A 14,351-nucleotide genomic window follows, 5' to 3' on the forward strand; every position below is an offset into this window, starting at 1 on the left:
GAACTCTCCTGCTGCACAACACGAGCTCTGTCTCTAATTGGCGGCATTAATACAATTAAGATGATAATTTTGCCGTGATTTTGCTTTTACGTTACAAAGTATCACACTCCATATCCAGGGATAAATTCTATCATCATTTCTCTCCTTTGGGCTACCAGGCAAGTCAAAGTCTTGCCTTCAGACACCACAGTGTCCATCGGATAGGGGCTTCTCTCTCTGTCTGATACATTTTTTCCACACACCAGAGACAGTAGAGGTCCAAGGAGGGCAATGAAAATGATTATTTATTTGGATTTAAACACCACACTAATGAACACCTTATGAAAAGCACTAGGCCCGGGGTGACAACTGAAAGCCTGGCACAGAAATAATTAGAACACCCAAACCACATCACATTTCTCCCGACCCCAGAGCCACATAACAATGCCCAACTAGGACACCCATTAATAGATCCTAACCTCACCTACCCTCAAACCAGCCCCTCCCACAACTACCTCAGCTCTCCTCAAAGGGCTGCTTCCCAATCTGGGCTTTGCAGGATGCCTGTGAGGTGAGCTGGCCCAGGTTATGTCACACCTAGAAATGCAGGAGGGGAGAGGGTTGTAAATCCCAAAGCTGAGAAGTCCTTCTGAATCCAGGCACCTCTGCTGCTTGCAGCTGTGACAGAATGGCATGAGGGTGAGAGGGGGCATTTCTCGGCTAAGGAAGATCCTAGACTAGAGCCAGACTCTGAGGAGAGATTGAAAAAACGGGGATGGTTTGCCTTAGAGAGGGGACATTATAGATGGGTACAAATTAAAGAGTAGTGTAGATGTAGAAGAGGTGGGTGGAGATCTCACATTTATCCCTGCCCAGGAGACGTGAACAAGGGGACACTGTGAGAGGCAGTAAACTCAAAAAATGAGCTAAGGACAATCTTATTTTATGTAATGTCTGTTTAGCTGATGGAACTCACTGCTACTAGATATCATTAGGCCAAAAGCTTTGGAGGATTCCAACCAAGTTTAGACATTTAAAAGAAGAACAGGAACACTGCAGTTACATTAGATAAGACGCAATTCTCTAGAAAGACTATAAATCCACCCATTTCAGGCATTATTTGCCTAGGATAGGGGAAATTTGCTGCTGCGGGCTGCAACTGGCCTTTTTGTGATTTCTTGAACTTCCGAAGCACCAGTACTGGGAGCTGTTGGAGAAAAGATACTGGCCTGGTGGACCCCTGATATGACTGACTCTGGCTATTTCTGTGTTCCAATGCTGAGCAAATAACTAGCTGGTCTGAATTTTTGGATGAATTTTTTGGTGACAGTTTCTGATTTGTGATTGTTTTTCAGCATATCCAGTGACTGCACAAATATTTGTGGATAATAGAACCTCCGACCCTAGAAACCACACTCATATTCACTAAAATATTCACAAAGGATTTTTACATCCTGACCAGCTGTGTGTTTAATAGACAATGCGCCTGATTCTGCTCTCCCTTATAACAGTTTTACACCAATGTAACTACACTGACTTCATGGGAGCGATTCCAGATTTACACCAGTGTGACAGGAGGACGAGGTCCAGCCTGCAGCTTTTAATACTCGCCTGACCTGGGGAAAGTTTTTGCTTCTGTCTTCTTGGCCCAATCCGCTGATATCTTAAGGAGTAAGAAGATCACAACAAGCCAGCCTCACGCCTGGCCATTCCACGATGGAGCAAACCTTCACAGTGCGCCAGTTTATTAAGAAGGCACAAGAATTCAAGCGGCCTGTTCCCATTGGATTTGTGGACATCAAGGCTGCATGTGGCTGATCTTGAAATTCACCAGCCTCCCTGTAGAATGGTCCAGCTCTTATATGACGACTCCTCAAGCTGCATTCTCGTAAATGGGAAAAGAACCGCTGTGTTCTGAATCAGGTCGGGCATTCAACAAGGACGTGTTGCTGCCCCAGAACTCTTCAATGCCATCACAGACTACATGCTTGATCAGACATGAATTAAATGCATTTTACACATATGCCTTGATGATAAGAACCTCACCAATGCGACTTTGCTCATGACATAGCACTAGCTGTGGAACCAATGGACGAGCTAGCTGTTGTTCTTAAAGCTCTGGGAAGCTCAGTGGCAAAAGTCACCCTGAAAATTAACTGGGTAAAACCAAAATTCTTCTGGCTGAACATGAACATGCCATGGGCTCCAGCCTATTAGTGGGCAACCACCCAGCTGAGATTGTCAGTAATTTCACCCACCTTGGCTCTGTTGTTGATAACGTGGGTGGCAATGAGAAACAACTTGAAGGCTGCACTGCAAAAGCATTGTCAGTAATGGGGCTTCCCATTAAGAATATCTTTTGCAAATTGAACATCCTGATCCATAGAGAGATGAAGCCAAGGCTATAGAATGCTTCAGTGGCCAGCATTCTGCCCTGAGTCCGAAACATGGCCCCGCACTAGCAAGACTGAAAAGAAGCTGGATACCAGTCAGATGAAGCATCTCTGAATGATCAAATCAAATGGCAGAAATTCAAGACAAACGAAGAGATCCGTTTTCTAACTTAACAAGTCCCGCTCTCTCGAACGGTCACCCAACGCTCTCTAAGATGGCATGGCCATCTGCGCTGAATGCCTACTGACTTCCTGCGAGAATTATCTTCAACTTTGACCCAATGAAAGTGAGATGGAACCCCCCCACAAACCTCCGGAAGACCTAAAACACAATGGCCATACAGTGTCAACAGACGCCTGTCCCTCAGTGGCATCCTACCTTGTAACATGCTCAGGACAGATCCTCATGGAGGCATAGAACATGTTCAGTGGCCTCCATGAGAAAAAGCAAGATGGTGTCAGACTGCAGCCCAGCGGCAAAAGCATGAACTCTTGCACTGCTGTTTGCCTTCTCCCGACTCGCCAGGCTAATGATCTCGGAGAGAGGAAGCCATTGGCTTATCTCTTCCTCCTGCCCAACTCTAACACTGATTTTCTGGAAGCCAAACAAAGGCAATGGCGATTGTCTGGAAAGATAAACAAGGAACAGTCTGAACAACCAGGAAACTCAAGGGAAGCAAGAATTAAACATGGCAAGTAAACAAACTTATTTCTATGTCACTAGAGTGGGGGGAAGGGGACAGAGATTCTTTCGGGCTGCTTCACCTGGGGCTACAAGGGAGTGTCTGAGAGCCACCAGCATGCCCCATAGATTATATGGGGAGTAGCCTAACAAGCTGCTTGGCTTCCTGACTTCTTCTTCTTTGCTGGGGTCTGGGCTTTCCTTCTCCTGCTGAATCCAGACATAACACCCTCTGTTTTGGGGAGGTACTGTCTGCCGAGGGGGGAGTGCTACTGCACTCCAGGGATCACGGCCCCATTGTGCTGGGTGTTGTACAGGCTATAAGTCCAGTCCCCACAGCAAAACATTCACAGAAGGTTTGAGAGTAGCAGCCGTGTTAGTCTGTATCCGCAAAAAGAAAAGGAGGACTAGTGGCACCTTAGAGACTAACAAATGTATTTGAGCTACACGAAAGCTTATGCTCAAATACATTTGTTAGTCTCTAAGGTGCCACAAGTCCTCCTTTTCTTTTTACAGAAGGTTTGGACATTCACCCAGGAACGTTCAGTTTGATTCCCTCGTCCACCACAGTCTTCCTGTGTGACCTTTATTTAGTCACTTACTGCTGTACCATGGGGGTGTCAGCACTGCCCTACTGCACAGGGCAGCGAGGGTAAATACATTACAGCTTGTGAGATGCTCAGTTGCTACGGTTATGGGGATCATCTAAGTAACTTAGGTACAAAGACAGTCTAGGATTCTGACACAACTGCTGAATAAGCAGATAAATGAGGGTGGGAGAAGCAAAGTCATAGTAAAGATGGGAGTGTTGGCATAAGCACACTGCCTCTGTGCCCAAAGCAGTCACAGTGATCTAAGGGCAGCTCTGTTCCAGCGCTTCTCTGTGCCTCAGTTTCCCACATGTTACACGAGGAGGTTTATTTGGCGTAACTCATTTATGTTTCCAAAGCACTTTGCCATTTGTCCTTCTCCTGTAGTCTCCAGCTGAGGATCTCAATGATCGCTTTGTGCCCTCTCATGCTCCTGATGCCCCAAAATGACTTGTACACGGTGAGGAGGTGCTTACATGGCAACGAGGGGGTTACCAACATTACCAGGCATAAAGGAAGAGGACTTCTCTCTCCCCGCAGGTGTTAGCGCAGCTGCCAGGAATGGAGGAGGCTGGGTGAGGCAGCCCAGCACCAACAGAACCTCACTGGGATTATGCTGCAAATACAGGGATACAGGGTCAGATTCCCCAGGACAGGGGCTGGCATTTCCAGCTGCCTGCTGATCATCGTGCCAAGCAGCCACTCCTTCTCCCTGTGCACAGGGTACATCCCACATTGGTGTGCATGAGCCTCCCATGACCAATGATCAAGTAGTATCTTTCCCGATGATGTATTCATGTGCATCGTTGGGGATGTGGGGGACCGATTATGAGGACGTGTGCCACTGATGACGATGGCCCCACTGCAGTCTGGGAAGCCATTCACTCAAAGCCCACAATTATCCTGGGAGCGTCATCAATGGCCACCATCAACGGGCAGAACACAGCAATAACTACCTTCCAAACCTCCACAGCGACAACTGCCGACTTGCCAACGCCAGACAGATTAGACACTGAGCTGTAGCAATCTGGGGTAGCCATCTTCCAGATGGCTATAGCAACCCGCTTCTGAACTGCTGTGTCCTACCTCACCTGCATGTCTTCCTGGAGCTGAAGGGACAGGGCAAGCTCCCATACAGCTCCAGGAAGGTAGCCTCTCTCATGATCTTCTACACTTTCCACAGTATGCATCCGATGAAGTGAGCTGTAGCTCACGAAAGCTTATGCTCAAATAAATTGGTTAGTCTCTAAGGTGCCACAAGTCCTCCTTTTCTTTTTTCTCTCATGAAGAAGTTCTGGACCCACTGCTGGTTATCCGAGAGCTGCATAATGACGGGGTCCCACCACTCTACTTGTGGACCTGATCCAGAAACATCATTCAGCATGGATAGATGCTACTGTTTTTACAGCCTGCATCTGCCACCTCGACTGCTCTGTGTCCATGCACAGCCTGTGGGAGGGATCTCCTTAGCAAGATGCACTACCAGCCTCTCCGACATGCCTTGCATCTCTGCTTTTCTCAAAATGTGAGTTACACTAAATGGCAGCTGGACCAGGTCCTCTTCCTTAGCAGGATTCACATCCTGCCACTGGGAGTTCACTTAACTGAACTGAGGAGCTAAGAGCACTGCTGTTCACAACCCAGGGAATACGCTGCGAATAAATTCGTAGAGTCCCAATTTCATGCACCACTCAGAGACATGGGATATCCACTGGAAAGCAAATCCAGCACATGGGCTAATACAGCGCCACGTTGACACAGACACCCAGCTCTGGCCTGGATAGGGCTTTGCAATGGGGACACTTCACCCATGCTAGGCCAGCCCAGGCTAGCTCTGCAGTGAAGACATACCCCAAGTGGCTTCATACCAGAAAGGTCACCAGTGCCAAGTGACTTGTTGGTATTTGCTCCTGAAATGATTTTCCTTATAGGGCAGTATGGCGGGGTGCATTTGCCTCACACTGGACTGGGAAGGGTTAACCCTACATTGTGGACTGAGGAAGCCACACCCCTTCAACACTACTGGGCATGCTCCAAATGCACTAGTATAAAAGGGAGCAGCTCCACTCAGCTGGGGCTGACTGCCATCCCAGCCTCCAGCCAAGGAGCAGCTGAAGCCCAAAACCATGGGAGCCAGAGATGCCGCAGCCCAGACAGATGCCAGGATACCTGTGGAGGCTCCATGGAGTCCAGAGAACCTGGAGACAGCAGAGATGCCCAGACTGCAGCAGCAGGAACCACGGTAGGGAGCAGCCCAGGGGAATTAGATAGTGGCCCGGTTACTGAACCAGAACTGGGATGAATCTATTGACTTTGACCACTAGGCCTTACTGCCCTGCTAATAGAGGTGAATCTCTTGATTTTGGCCATTAGGCCTGATTGTACTGCCAATAGGGGCAAATATGTTGACTTTGGCTACAGAAGCATAAATGCTGGCTACTTACGCCCTGCCCCTACACCCTAAGGGGGATGGGGTGCATTTGCCCCATGCTGGACAGGGTCCCCCCATGCTGTCACAGGCAGAGTGAATGTGCATGAACAGGGGTGAACAGAGCTGAGTGTGCACATGCTGTCAGAGGAACACACACCCACACAACCCTGCACGTGCTGTCCACCCGTCTGTCAGAGGAACAGGAAGCTGTTTGCAACAGCTCCTTCATTGACTCTACAGATCTATGCACAATGGTTTTGCCAACCCCAGGCCTCCCAAAATCATGAGATTTTAAAATTCATATGATTTGGATCCTTGTCCTTGCCTTCTGGTGTTGGAGCCTTTGGAAGTCACATTTTTATGCTTTTCTCCACAACCCCACCGCAGACAGGAAGGGGTTAAAGAGCAGCCCTGGGCTCAGCTACCTCAGTTATAGTACACCTGTGCTAAGCACTGGATTTAACAGGAGGAAAGCCCAGCAACTGGGGGCTGTATGGGAATGAGAATCGAGATCTGTTCCTGTGTCAGGCGTGGATCCCCCTTGACCAGGCACTGGCCTGCTGGAGCCTTTAGGAGGAGTATAGACCTGGATTGGGTGGTTGATCAGAGAAGAGCCATGGGACCAGTCTCTAAGCAGGAAGATAGGCTATAGATGCTGGGGATGCTATAGATAGGAAGGGTGCTGAAGGCTGAGCCTAGCTGGAGTGAGAATTCTTTTGCTTGGTGCATTTGTTGGCCTTGGACTAAGTGTTTCTATTATCCCAGAAAGGGTTGAATGCTTTAAAGTAACTGGGCCAGAAGGACCAGTCATCTCTACTGCTGGAATAGGCTGAAGATAATTGTGGGGAAACTGAGGGAGAGCAGCTGCATTGCCACAAACAGCCTTCAGGGGGCATGATGGGATGGCAACTCAGTGATAGCTGTCGGCTTCCTTTCATTAACCGCTGAGATGAGATTCAGCCAGAACCACCTGATTCGGGGAGCAGGGGCTTCAAGAAAAAAGAAAAACACCATGAGGCCTGCAATAAATTTGTAAAAGCTGGCAACCCTGGCACAATACTCCGTATTTCCACATGCCAACAGATTGCGCAATCCGTATAACTGACCATCTCCCACATGGCACTTGTTCGTTTGCTGCTTTATAACAGAGACCTCTCGTAAAGCTGCGTGAGCACCTGTCCAACAGCAGAGGGAGTGCAGGCTTTGTGTTGACAACTGAGGCAGGTTGCAGAAGAAATCCTTCCTTTAGTCTGGGACTAGCTATCAGGTTGAAGCCCCTGAGGCTCTTTGAAAATCCCAGTTTTAACACACACCACAAAACACCACAAAGAGACCCCACAACTGCTGCTGTGATCTAACCTGGCCGTATTCTCTGCCTCTGCAACTAGCTCCAGTCCCTGAGTGTGCGAGCCAGTTGGGAGTTTGGCAGTGCACATCCGTTTCCTGCTGATGCCTAGCCCTTCATAGCCCAGTCTCCCGAGCAGAACATCACTGTGGTGCAGGTTAGGTATTAGGGCGGTGGCCCTGTGCAACTGGCTGCGTTGTTCCCACTGCAGCGCAAGCCTGAATAAACCACTTTTGCAAGAGAAGGGGGATAAAATAATCAGAAATAACTAGTGATTGTTCCTGCATTTCCCACACTCACTGCACTGCCACAGTCTGTGCACCTTTCTCCCAACAGCAGGGGGGCTGGAACAATTTCTGTAGTGGGGGTGCTGAGAGCCAGTGAACCAAACGGTAAATCCTGTATGTGATGGAAACCACTTCAAGCCTGGGGGTGCTGCAGAACCTCCAGCACCCCTAGTTCCAGCACCTATGCCCAATGGAGTTATTTTATGAGCTGGACAGGCTGGATCCCCAGTGTGCACCTCCCCATTACTCGGTAAAGAGAGTCGAGGAGACGTGGGCTTTGAGCGGTTCCTAGCTCTCCTCTTGGACAGGGCAGGGTGCATGCAGGGATGGGCTCTACTGAGCAGGACAAATCCAGCCAGAGGCAGGTTTAATAACATTCACATTCAAACCAATCTCCTGGCTCAGACTATATGAGAACTGCACTCACCTCCACAAGCCTTTCATCCCTTTAGCCAAGGTTCATTTCCATAACCCCCAGGTCTAAAGAAACTGTTCCCCCTTCAGTATCCTGCAGTCACAGGGCAACCTTTCAATGAAGAATTAAATGAAATGATGGTGCTGCTCATTACCCCAGCTTCTAGCACTGCTGGGGCTCTGAACTTAAGGGGCAGCATCTCTGTGGGCCTGTAGTTACTACAAGCAGGAAACTGGCCAATGCAGGGAATGGCCTGGCGATGCTGCTAGGCACAAACTACCCGAAGAATCCCTGCCATGATCATTTAGAATAATAACTGTTCTCTGCACTCTTAGAGCTCTTGTCATTCACAGCACTGTCAGACATTGATTAAATCAGACTAATCATACACTTAGACACCATGGGAAGCAGTTGAGGATTATTATCCCCACGTAACTGATGGGGAAACTGAGGCACAGCAGTTAAGTGACTGGCCCAAGCCCACACCTCAAGTCAGTGGCAGCATCTGAAATAGAACCTAATGTCAGAGTCCCAGCCACATGCACTAACTACAAGACACCACTAGACTCCCTCCAGGTGGCTTGTCTGATGCATTATTAAATCACCCCATAAAGCATAATGCCCACACAGAGAGGGTCAGATTTTGCTGTTTGTCACTGTCAAGTTTCACTGTCCATGTCAAGTGGGTTTGTGCTCATTCGCTGCTCAATGCCCATGATCCCTGGGAAACAATGGGGAAAAGCCACCTGGAGTTCCTTCCTGGCCTATGCAATTTCTTTCTTTCTCAAGCCCTAGTTCTGGTGAAAGGAACCAAAGACTCCCACAGCCTCCACCAGAAGTGGGGCTGGGTTTAATATTTACTTCCTTTCTCCCTGGTGTCAGAGTCTGTAACAGACATTAGATGTCAGTGGTGTCCTCATCCCAACAGTGACTAAAACTGAACATATTTGGGCCCAGGTATGCTAGGTCAGTGACCGCCCCCCCCACTTTTTTTTAAAATGGTAGCTGCCATGTTTTCCAGAGTCTCAGCTTTTATTGTTTTTTAAAAAAAACCTGTAAAATATGACCCATGTATAATGCTGCAGTTTGCCTGAGTCTGCAGAAAGCCTGAATCAGTAGCCTTGAGAGGGGTGTAGTGCCCCATTCATTCCAATGGGGTGTTACTGAAATGCCCAGTGGTGATCATGGAAATGTCACCATTGTTAATCAGTTCACTGCTGATCAGATCCATAGAAAGCAGAGGGATGATCATAACCTGAAGATCTGTAGTCTATTTGGAGAGATATTTGGTTTTGAGGAATGAGTAGGTGGGCAGTTTGGAGAGTTAGCGCTGCCATTTTTTCCCCACTCTACCCATGCGAAAGGTCCTGGGGAAGGAATGGAGCCCAGGTGGCAGAGCCAACCAAGAGGGAGCTTCTCCAAGAAGGTCTAGCAGGGCACCCAGCTTCCAGACTGCAAGGACCTGCTCTGATGTGGTGGGTGTGGGGCCAGCTGGCTCCTTTACCAGCTCTCGTGGCCAATGCCTATTTCATTGCTGCTAGCCCCAGGGTTAGTTATACCTGAGTTACGTTTTCAAAGGCAAGTGACATTTCTTTCCATTTGCTGCAAATCCAGCCCTGTTTTCTGTTCGCTGCTCATTTAGACAGCAGCCTGATTCCTGAAAATCTGTTTGTTAAAAAATACTCAGTTTGGAAAAATCATATTCAATCTCTGGGCACTTTGCAGACCGTTCAGTTTGACCGTTTGTTCTTCATGGCCTGTGATTTGTCACTTAAGGCATGTGGTATTGTGTCTGCTCCCTGATTGGATGACTGAAACCTATTAAAGAGAAGTTCAAATTTTGCCATTGGTCATTTGTTACAACAGTTCATGAACATGATGATCCGTTTCCAACACCAAGAGAGGAAGGATGGTTTAATGGTTACAGCACCAGCCCATCTGACCTGGGGCAAGTCACCTGATCTGTGCCTCAGTTCCCCATCTGTACAATGGGGCTAATAGCACTGCCCTGCTCATATGGCTGTGGTGAGAATAAATACTTCAAGTATTGTGAGATGCTGAGTCAGGAACAATGGGAATAAGGGCCATAAAAGAACCACAGATAAACCAACTACACTGGTGCACATCTGGAGCTAGAACTGATGTGGGGAAAATCCATTCCCTGTCTGTGAAGGTAGGAGTGGGGAAAATAAAAGACTCTGGAACCTGTATTCCGACCCCTGCAGATAATCCCGTTTCAATTCACCTGACTCTTCGGTTCCATTCCCAGGTCTGCCTTATTATCCATGTGACCAGGAACAAGGCACTTAATTGCAGCATTTCCACTGTGTGCTTCAGCTTATCCACCCATGCAGTTGGTGAACTAACTCCCGGGGTGCTGAGAGGCGGAGTTAATGTTTGTGAAGCAATCTGGGATTGTCGGGTGAAAGAGGCCAGAGAACGGTGACGTATTTTTTACTTCCCACACACCTGGCTCATGTCCTGGAAGGAAAAAAATCAAGAAGGGCTAATACCAGCAAGAGGTGGCACTTACTTCTGAGGAACAATCACGGAAATACAGCCAAAGCAGAGAGGAGTCCAACCCAAATTGCCACAGACTTTGGGAAAGTTTGATTCCAGATCTGAGTTTTGCAGCCATTTTTAGGTCAAATTCACAAGACCCTAGGGAAGTTCAGCTGAAAACATTTAATCTCCAAGTGATACAAAGTCCAATCTACTAGTGAGACACATCCACTCAAGTTAGGAATCTGGTCAAAAGTCCCCCTTCAGTCATGTGGGTTTGACTTGTATGCCATTTGGCCTGCCATTTTATCTATGGACCTTACGAACACACCCAGGATCACGGCTAAATGTATTTCACTCTTTGATAACACATGAAAAACACATTCCTGTTTTATCTTCTCTGAATTGAAAGTATTGATATAGTGTGTGCAAAGCATGGAGAGTAATTGCATACCAATCACAATGAAATCTTCCAAGTCACCCCGCAAGTTTGCTTTTCTTGAGAAGTCAGTGGTGATGAAAACTCACCCAGCTGTGACATAAGAGGTATAAGCAGGAAGTCCAGTGAAGGCAAAATGCCAGCTGTACCGCAGCACTCAAAAATGTGAGCTGGAGGAAAGGTAGATCCAGCCTTAAGAGTGACCAAGAAATCACCCAGGGCACTTTGAGGCATAGGCCTTGTGCTAGGGGGAATTTTCAAGGCAATTTGTCCTTGTCCTTCAGCTGTTAAAATGCAGGGAGGTTGGGCAAAATGAGTATAAAACACTACACAATCAGATCAACCATTTACGCTCCCTTGGTAAAGATGAAAATGGAGCCATGAGGTGCAAGGCAGGAGAAAATCCACCCCTATGGGCCTGTTCCTCAGCTTGGGTAAATCAATATACTAACTTGATCTCTCTTTTTGGGTGGGATTACAAGTTTGGTTGACAAAGGTACTCGCATTGATGTAATATTCTTAGACTTCCGTGAGACATTTAATTTGGTACCACAAGGCATTTTGATTAAACTAGAATGATATGAAATTAACATGGTACACATTGAATGGAATAAAAACTGGCTAACTGATCGCTCTCAAAATGTAATTGGAAACAGGGAATCATCATTGAGCCAGTGTATTTCTATTGGGGTCAGACAGGGATTGCTTCTTGTCCCTATATTGGAAAGAAAAAATTAAAATCACTGATAAAATTTTCAGATGGCCCAAAAATTGGAGCAGTGGTAAATAATGAAGAGGAATGGTCACTGATAAACAATCCAAATGATCTGTAAAATGGGCACAAGAAAACAATCTGCAGTGTTATAACCAAATATAAAATTTGACATGTTGGAACAAGGCATGCAGGCCATCCTTACAGGATGGGGGGCTCTATCCTGGGAAGCAGGGACTCTGAAACAGATGAGAAGGTTGGTGGATAACCAGCTGAACATGAGCTCCCAGCGTGATGCTGTGGCCAAAAGGGGTAATGTGATTCTTGGATGTACAAACAGGGGAAACTTGAGTAGCAGTAGAGAGGTTATTTTACCTCTGTATTTGGCACTGGTGCCACCACTGCTGGAACACTGCGTCCAGTTCTGGTGCCCACAATTCAAGATGGAGGTTGATAAATTGGAGACAGTTCAGAGAAGAACCACAGCAAGGATTACAGGACTGGAAAACCTGCTTTTATAGTGATAAACGGATCGAGCTTCTTCAATCTAATTTAAAGAGAAGGTTAAGGGGTGACTTGATTACAGTCTGTAAGTACCTACCGGGGAAAAAAATTGATAATGGGGTCTTCTGTGTAACAGAGAAATCTGTATCGTGATCTGATGGCTAGAAGCTGAAGCTAGACAAAAATCAGACTGAAAATAAGGCACAGTTTAATAGCGAGGGTAATTAACTATTGGAACCGTGTACCCAGATGGATTCTTCACCACTGGCAATTTGTAAATCAAGATTGGATATTTCTCTAAAAGATCTGCTCTAATTCAAACAGGAATTAATTCAGGGAAGTCCTATGGCCTACAGGAGGTCCAGCTAGATCATAATTGTTTCTTCTGGCTTTATAATCTGAGACTATGAACACAGAGCTAGGCAAATCAATGGAGTTATGCCAATTTACTCCCTTTGGACTCATCTCGATTTTCACTGTGAAGTTTTATGCCTGTCTGTCTCTATGTACAAATGCTGGATAATAACAGGGCACAGTATTACTGTTCTTATTATAAAAAAAATCACCGTGTACATGACTGCTGCTTGCTTGTTCCTGATCTCCCCTTCTTAGGTACATAAAGACAGTTTGTTTGAATTCACCAGCAATACAATATTTCAGAGTCAGTGATTTCCTCACCCTGCAATTGCAAAGCAATTGAGTCCACAGGCCACACTTTTTTGCATTGGTGTAATCCAATGTCTCTTCTTGTTCATTGCAAATAGTTCCATTCTCCTTTCTTCCCTTGTATTTCTTGCTCTGTGCAAGTTGCTTTTCTCTCCATTTCCATTTCTCTGATAATTACACCACAATCTAATGGGCCCCACCCTCTGCTTTTACCAACTGCCCCTCAATTCAGTTCTGACACTGCTTTACACACTTTACCTGCTCTGGGTAAATCTCAGGGCCTTCATGTGTACCACTAGGGTTTTGCAGCAGTTCCATCAGGTGGTGCTATTGCACAGGGACAAACTTGCACCTCTCCTGCTCTGCCGAAGTTGGGCTGACATGCCTTGTGTACCGATCAGCCCGAAGAGTGGGTGTGGCTGCTGGCACAACAGCCTCCGTGCTCAGTTAACTCTTTTGAGGTGATTTTGTTTTGAAGCATGATTTATGGTTTTAAAGGGGAAGCACAGAACTGGATATGATCCTGCCAACTAGGGCAGAGGCAGAAATATGCTAAGCCACCCATGAGCCGGCTGCTGAATGTATGTAAACAAGCGCTCCGTGACTGTGCACGGACGGACACAGATCAGAGCCACCCAGCCTAGTCTCCATCCACAAAGGAGACTGTCTGGTTCTTCAAGTCGGAGTGCGGCACTGAGTGGGCAAGTCCAGCAAAAACGAGTCTGCTTCTGATCCAGTGTGCAGGCTGAGGGCCAGTCCACACACTCGAAATTGTTTAACAAAATGTGGGAGTTTGAACCAATTCAGTTAGACCCAGAGGAAATCCTTGTGTGGACACTCAGTTCAACTTAAACCTGGTCTATATCAGTGTAGCTTGCACTGGTGAATCTACAGGTGCAAGCTACACTGAGCTAAGTAGTTTGACACCACTATAAGTGTGCCCTCAGCAAGTGGGCACCCACTTGGTTAAATCAGTGCAACTTCTGTGTTCAGACAAGGTCCTATAAGAGCACAGGAATGGGCCATAGTGGATTGGACCATCTGTCTTGTGCTTCTACAGCCCCCAGACCAAAGTATCAGAGCGTGTCTCAACCTTGAGTGTAGGTAGGCTCACAACCCAGTGTGAGGCAGAGAAATGCTCTTATCTCCACTAAGGGCTAAAGCTCAGATCCTCAAAGGTATTTAGGTAACCTAACGTCCATTGATCTCAGTGGGAGTTAGGCACCAAATAGCGTTGACCATCTGATCCTAAGGGGACGCAGGAGTCTGTGGCAGACCCAGAAACTGAAAGCAGTTCTTCTAAGGTCCAAGCTAGCACATTAATCACCAGCTCATTGCTCCCTTCTGTGAAGCTGGGGATCCATCGGGTCTGGTATCCAGGCCCTGGCGGGTGGCTTGAGGAAAAG

Source organism: Natator depressus, chromosome 19 (genome assembly GCF_965152275.1).
Source record: "Natator depressus isolate rNatDep1 chromosome 19, rNatDep2.hap1, whole genome shotgun sequence".
In the NCBI taxonomy this organism is placed as follows: domain Eukaryota; kingdom Metazoa; phylum Chordata; order Testudines; family Cheloniidae; genus Natator; species Natator depressus.